The 7,223-nt window shown below is 40.8% G+C and overlaps 1 non-coding gene across 1 annotated transcript; it reads right to left on the minus strand.

Annotated features, from left to right (window-relative positions):
- Nucleotides 1-6,478: 6,478 nt before the first annotated feature.
- On the minus strand, nt 6,479-6,641 carry LOC123614306 (U1 spliceosomal RNA). The gene has a single exon (XR_006721669.1). It is a non-coding gene; the product is annotated as a U1 spliceosomal RNA (small nuclear RNA).
- Between the last annotated feature and the right edge of the window lie 582 nt (nt 6,642-7,223).

Consider the following 7,223-nt stretch of genomic DNA (forward strand, 5'->3'; position numbering starts at 1 on the left):
CCACCTCCCTCTATGGTTGTCCCTAAACCATCCGATCTGGAGTCAGTTTGTTTATGGGAACTTCCCATTTGGTTTACAGCACCATTGTGGTCTGTGGCACCATTCCCTTACTTATTTTGACTTCATCTATGTATTAACGATTTGTTTGTATCATTATGCAGCATTTCTATGCACTTGTCTGGAGAAGAGATCTGCTCACATCTGCTTAGTCCTCCCTGCTGACAGAAGACCTAACTCTCTGCTCTTTGTTCTCTTCTGTTACTTAGCCAAAGCTCCCTCGTGTTTGAGTCATGTATTCTTTCTCTCCATTAGACTGCAAACTCCTGGAGAGCCGCTTAGCCTCAGTCCATAGCTCAGAGCATAGTGGACACCATGTTTATTGATTTCAAATAAGTGGAATCCCTGCCTAAATGTCCAGTCGCCTGTTAGGAGAGCCTCAGATGGAAATTGCTCTTATGATTGACCTCGCGATGGAACAGGTGAATCAGTGCGGCCAATGTAGGGGATCAGAGCTGTGCTCTGAGGACGGGCTGCCTGCCTGTGAATTAATGCTGCAGTCCCGAGCTGCAGTGTAACCTGCAGTGAATTATTTGACTCCTTTTTGCTTTGGTTTCTTTCCTTTTTTTTTTTTTTTAAGTTTTCTTTGTGGGGGAGGTAATTAGGTTTGTTTTGTTTATTTATTTTTTAATGGAGGTACTAGGGATTGAACCCAAACCTTATGCATGCTAAGCATGCACTCTACCTCTTGAGCTATACCCTCCCCACTGGTTTCTTTACAAGTTCCTCATAAATTACCCTTTACAAGAAGATTTTCTTGGGGGTTATCTAACTCATGGAGTTTATACAAAATAATGTTTTGGGGGATTATATACAACTCATAGAGGTTTTTTGAGGATGAAATAACTGAATGTGTGAAGCACTTAGCTTAAGGCTTGACACATATTAAGGGCTCAGTGAATATTGGCTTCAGTGTTATTACATTTGGAAGGCAGTCATTTGGTAAATGAGTTTTTGAAGGGAACTGTAAGGTGTTTTAATGATTGCAGTGAACAGTTCCACTGAGAGCTGTGGTCTCACTTGATTTCATGAAATAGTCCCCAAATAACAGTAACCATAAAAATATACAGACATATACTCTAACACACACTCTTTGAGCAATACAGAAGCAGAACCTGTCCAGTCAGAATTTGCACCCTTAGCCCCACTCCTCTCCCATCCACATATTCCTGAGAAGCTGTAAGTCTCATTTTTCCAGGGTGTTTATGAAAATTTGAGCAATCCCTTTTGGGCAATTTTTTTAAAAAGCCTCAAAAATCAACTTCAATAGCAAATCCACTAGGAGTTTTATAAAAGAATAAGAAGGAAAAGGAAAAATTTAAAAATGAGAGAAATGAATGAACTTCTGCACTGAATTCATTTCTATGGTGAGGCAATCATTATTTCTTCCCTTTCTAAAATGAACATGTTTCTATAAGGAAGAAGACAGATTTTAATGGAAGAATAAAACATCCCTCCTCCTCGCCCCTCACGGCCTGGCTTCCGCAGCCTGGCACGCTGCGAAGTATCCTTCCAGGAGGGCTCTGTGCCCGTGAAGGTGCCCCTTTTGCCGTAACATCGGGGTGAGACAGTAAAACTCAGCATTGCCCTTTTGGAGAAAACTGTTTTGTTTTTAAATTTTGGTTCACCATTTTAAACATATCTCCTTCAGCTTATACCTCCCTGGGTCGTGAGGGGATGGGGAAATTTGCAAAAAGTTTGCATGAAGGATGAAGTTCTTCTGAGGCTTTACAAATTTTAAGAATGTAGGTAATTGATTCGTTCTGGTATGATAAGCCCTCAGGCCTCAGTCCCTGCCCTTTCTGGGCACCCTTGTAGAATTTTGCTACATCAAAGCCCCAAAGAAGTCACAGTTAGAAGTTTTATCAGTATTACTACTACAACTACTACTATCAGCAGATACAGTGGGGATGGGTGTCCCTAACATGACTGCACTCAGGGGTCCCCACCTCCCCAAGTGCAAGCACAGGGCTCCACACCTCCAGCACTGTGGACTCCACCAGGTTTACATTTTCCTGGGATATTACTGGGTGGAGTTGAATGCAGCAGGGCACTCAGTTAGGGGCAAAATAAAGCCCCCATTGCAGTGATGGGTGTTGCTCCTTTGAGAAATCACCAGGTAACTGGCTCACCTGAGGTAGCCAAGTTGAGATTTTTGACCCAAGAGAAGAAATTCTGGAGAAAGTGAGACATTCAGCTGTTGAGACCTCAGCCTCCTCTCACAGTGATCCTGCCCAACACAACTGCAGGGGGCGCCATTCACATGGACTGTAGCCCTGGAGTTGTGCAGTGTGCAGCCTACACAGCCGAACACAGTGGCCTCGGCCTGCTGGACGCAGAGGCTTCCCCTTGCTCCTCACTTCTTTCCTGTTTGTCTCCATAACTTCTGCAGGGTCAGCTTCTAAGCTGAAGTTCCAGGTGTGCACCTCCTTGAGCCCCTCCCCACTCACCTTTGGGACTGTTTGAAGATAAAGTTCTTCCTGCCCTTAAAACTGTGAGCCAGGTTTTGGATGCTAATGATTCTGTCTCCAGTACTGATGGGCCATCAAGATTATTGCGTAACTATATGTATTTATATACATATATAAAATTTATAAATATATATTTGAATTAATATATATTTCAAATAATACATCTATATCTGTATCTATATCTATATCTATATCTATATCTATATCTATATCTATATCTATATTTATATCTATGAATACAGCATGCAGTTTTTCCTGTCTAGGACTAAGGCAGGTGTAGGTAGAAACACCTCAAGGTAGGCATTGTGACTAGCCTCTTTTTATAAATGTTGGGGCTTAGAGCTCTTAAGTGGTTTGGCCAAGGTCCCCCAGCTATTGTGTGATAAAAGTAACTCCTGGTTTGTCTGACCCCAGCATGTTGGAACTGTATGCTACCTGATTAGTGATTTCCAGGGAGGGAAGAGAGTAAAGCAAGTTTATTGAGGTATACTTTATATACAGTAAAATGCACACATCTTAAACGCTTCGTTCAATGAATTTTTAATGTGTGAACACCACCCAGTTTAAGATATAGAACATTCCCATTGCTCTAGAATGTTCCACATACGTCCTCCCAAGGGCATCACTGTTATGACATCTGTTGCCGTGAAGACGTTTTGCCCGTTCCTGAGCTCCCTGCAGAAGGGATGGCGCAGCACGGGCTCCAGAGTGCGGCTTCTTACTCTAAGTGATGGGTGTGTGTGTGCTGGTGCATGCTCCGGGGCTGCCCAGTCTTGTTTGCCATTCTTGGTGACACACTGAATATAAAACCAGAAACAAACAGCCTGCACTATGAATGGGTAAGCTGAGCCTCGGACGTTTGTAGATCTCTAACTGTCGGGTTTGGGGTGAGGACATCTCGAGTGAATTGTCTGCCTTTGTGTTTGTTTCGGTCACAATAATGAAAATCATTGCCTCGGTGAGCTTTATCTATTTGTTTAATAACTTGCATTCTTTAATCACGTTAGGTGTTCATTTGGAAACAAAATTAACTCCATCGGGTTAGCACAGCTTGAGAAAGTGCTTTATCCCATTTGATCAGAATGCAGACTGTAGTGGGTATTAACATCTCAAGCTTCAAAAGGATGAAGGCCGTCTCCCATTTCTCCTATCTCTTTATAGCACCATGCTGGGTAGAAACATACCCCGAAGAAAATGAGAACTGCTCACTATTGGCCTTGAACTGGGCAGGAGGAGTCTTGCTTTTCCCTTTTCTTTTCTCTCCTCTTTCATTAGTGTTACCATAAGTGTTGGCACAGGCAGAAAAGATAAATCCTGCATGTCCCACAGGCCATCTCCTCTTTGTGTCTTAAAGACAGTGTAACTAGGCGGTACAGATTCAGGCACTGCCATTTCCCGGTTGTGTGACTTTGGGCAGGCAACACCCTTTCCATGTCTCTACTTCCTCAGCTGTAGAGTGGGAACAGGAATTCTACCTATGTCACGGAATTGCCCATCACATAACAAGTTTTCAGTAAATACAAACTATTATAATTATAGAACAGTGCTTAGGGCCTATGGCTTTTCATGCAAATATTTGAGGCTTGAAAAAACATTTATTGACTCTAAAATATAAAAGGAAAACTGCAATATAAAATCAATGAATATTACATAAGTTTTGTGGCAGAGACATTTACTGGCCATGAATAGTCCTGGGCTCCCCCATGTTTCTTAGTTTCCTTGCAGTTAGGAAGGGGCTTGTGGCTGGTTCTGGCTATTGGATGTGACTGTTTGTCCCTTCTGGAATGAAGCACTTAAGAGCCAGTACAGGACTCTCCAGCTTACTCCTTCCCAGTTATGAAGACTGAAGGAGTCATATGTTCTCATTGGTGCAGCTGCAAAATGGTGATGTCTTCAGAAGTCTTGGTTCCCAAGTGACTAGATGGAGCAGAGCACCTCCAACCTATGCTGGCCGTGTAATGAGTCACGAACAAACTTGTGTTATGTTAAGCCACTGAGATTTGGGAGATTGTTTGTTACCTACTATAGTCTAGCCTAACCTAACTAATACAAGTGTCTACTTAATGTAACATGCCAACCAGTCAACTATACTCAACTCAGTTCACCCCAACTCTTCCTTAATTGTACAGCTGACTTTTGAACAATACGAGTTTGAAAGACGTAGGTCCATTTATATGCAGATTCCTTTCCATAAATACATTGGAAAATTTTTTGGAGATTTGTGACAATTTGGGAAAAAACTCAGACAAACCACATGGCCTAAAAATATAGAAAAAAGAAAAAGAAAAAGATATGTCATGAATGCATAAAATATGTGAGATACTAGTCTATCCTTTCATGCATATAAGGTGAGTGATAGTAATATAAAATTAATAAAGCGTAATTTTTGTAACATTGCTTTCAAAGAATTGCATTACCATACAATATGTCTTCACTCTTACTCTCTCTCATAGTTGGAGAAGCTACATATCAGCCTGTTATCACAGATAAGTGGGTTTTTTTTTAAGTAACAATGTTTCCAATACTCTATCATGAATATGACTGAAATACTGCATGCCACAAAAATTTTATAATGATTCATTCATTAGTTCATAGGTTAGGCTACTGTGAAGGGGTCATACTGATTACACTAGGTTACCATAATGCAATCATATTGCTGCTGCTTCTTTATCAATGCATGAAGCATTCTACCTGTGACTAAGTATGAATTTCTTTTTTCCCCATTATCTTTTCATTCGTGATGTCTAGTGTTGGTAATACATATAATAACATCTACAGTGCTCTGTGTCCTGTAAGACAGTATTGATATATGTTCTGACAGGTGATTCATCTTGTAAACAGACGATGTGAACTTATGGTATTGAGACAGTCCAGTACTAGAAATGTATTTTCTCTTCCTCATGACTTTCCTAGTAACATTCTCTTCTCTAACTTACTTTATTGTAAGAATACAGTGTATAGTGCCTATAACATACAAAATCAGTGTTAATCAACTGTTTATGTTATTGGTAAGGCTTCCAGTCAACAGTAGGCTATGAGTAGTTAAGTTTTGGGGGAGTCAAAAGTTATATGCAGATTTTTTACTGTGCGGGAGGTCAGTGCTCCAACCCCTGTGTTGTTCAAGGGTCAACTGTATATAAATTACATAGGCTGTAAAGGATTTTGAAGGATGTAATAAGGCTGTAGGTGGGACTTTCAAAAGTAAGAATGCTCAGGACCTACAGAGCTCTTAAAACCACTCAGGTGGGCTTTTTGGATATGATCAGGAATGCTGCTTATGTGACATGTTGATAAGATAGAACTCCAGTAGATTCTCTGGGATTCCCACCCCAAAGTCCAGCTGATGACATGAATGAGACAAAATTCAGAGGCGGACAAGTCACATTTCATCCTCAAGGCCTTTCTCACGTTCCTTCATTTTTAAATTCCTCCACCTCCTGTTGTTATTTTTAGAGCAGAGGAGAGAGCTAAATGCATTCCTTCGAGTAATGTAATTTAAAAATGATTCCAGAGCAAAGTCAGAAGCTGTGGTATGTAGTCTGCTAGCCTGTACTTTGAACTTTTAAAATTTCAGTTTTAATTGTGAGGTGTATGGCATTGTTAAACACAGAAATATCAAGCTGTAAAACCACTGCAGTTAAGATGACATCAGTAATTATACTGACAGCTCCAGATATTAGCATGAACGCAATACCAGAACAAACCAGACCATGGGTAATAGGAATCAGAGGAGACGAGCAGTAGGACTAAAGAAGTGATTATGCTTTGGCTCTTTTTCCTTTGAGTTAGATTTTTATTTTGAAATTCTGAGCCTGTCTTGCTCTTCTGATATAAGAAAAAAGTATGATGGGCTAAGAGAAAGATGTTTGCTCATTTCTAAAAACTGATGAAAATATGAGATATAGGGGAATTTTAATTTTTCCACCCTTTATTCTTTTATTTTTTTCCCAAAGGGGAAAACGCGATTGCAGTCCGCCACTACCACAAATTATGCAGTCGAGTTTCCCACATTTGGGGAAATGGCAGGGGTCAGCACATCTGGAGTGCAATGGATAAGCCTTGCCCTGGGAAAACCACCTTCTTGATCATGGTATCTCCCTGCCAGGTAAGTATTCCACCCTTTATTCTTAGAACAAAGGTAGAATGATGTAACTGTATCCAAATGTTGGTGATATTTTCAGTATCTTTTCAAATTTTATTGACCATTTGCTGTTTTTGTTTGTTTTGATGAATTGGGAGTCTATAATTTATTCATCTTTTTCTATTAGGTTGCTCTTATCTTAAATTTCTTTTTGAAAAGATAAAAGATTAAAAATAAATTTTGTGTGCGGAGACTCTACCTGCTGGGGCTTTAGAGGACTTGACAGTTTTTTGCTGCAGGATTCGGGGATGGATGTGGCCTGGTGGTGACAACAAGGCCACTGTTCCTTTTGCTGGCTGTCCTGTGAGGCACCCAGCACAACCCAGCCATGGACTTGGTAGAAAAGAACTGACCTTTTCAGTGTCTGCATGTGTTTCTGAACCAAACTTGCCCTACGCTCAGCAAAGCCAGTCTACTGACATGAGTTTGTGGTGAAGTTTATTGCAACCTGCCCAGCATGGGGCCAAGCAAGGAGAACAGGCATACTTTTAACTCAGAAGACCCAAACTCCATGATGGCTTTCAGGCACGGGTTTTTAAGGAGAAAGTGAAGGA

The sequence above is a fragment of the Camelus bactrianus genome, chromosome 17 (genome assembly GCF_048773025.1).
Source record: "Camelus bactrianus isolate YW-2024 breed Bactrian camel chromosome 17, ASM4877302v1, whole genome shotgun sequence".
NCBI classification, from domain to species: domain Eukaryota; kingdom Metazoa; phylum Chordata; class Mammalia; order Artiodactyla; family Camelidae; genus Camelus; species Camelus bactrianus.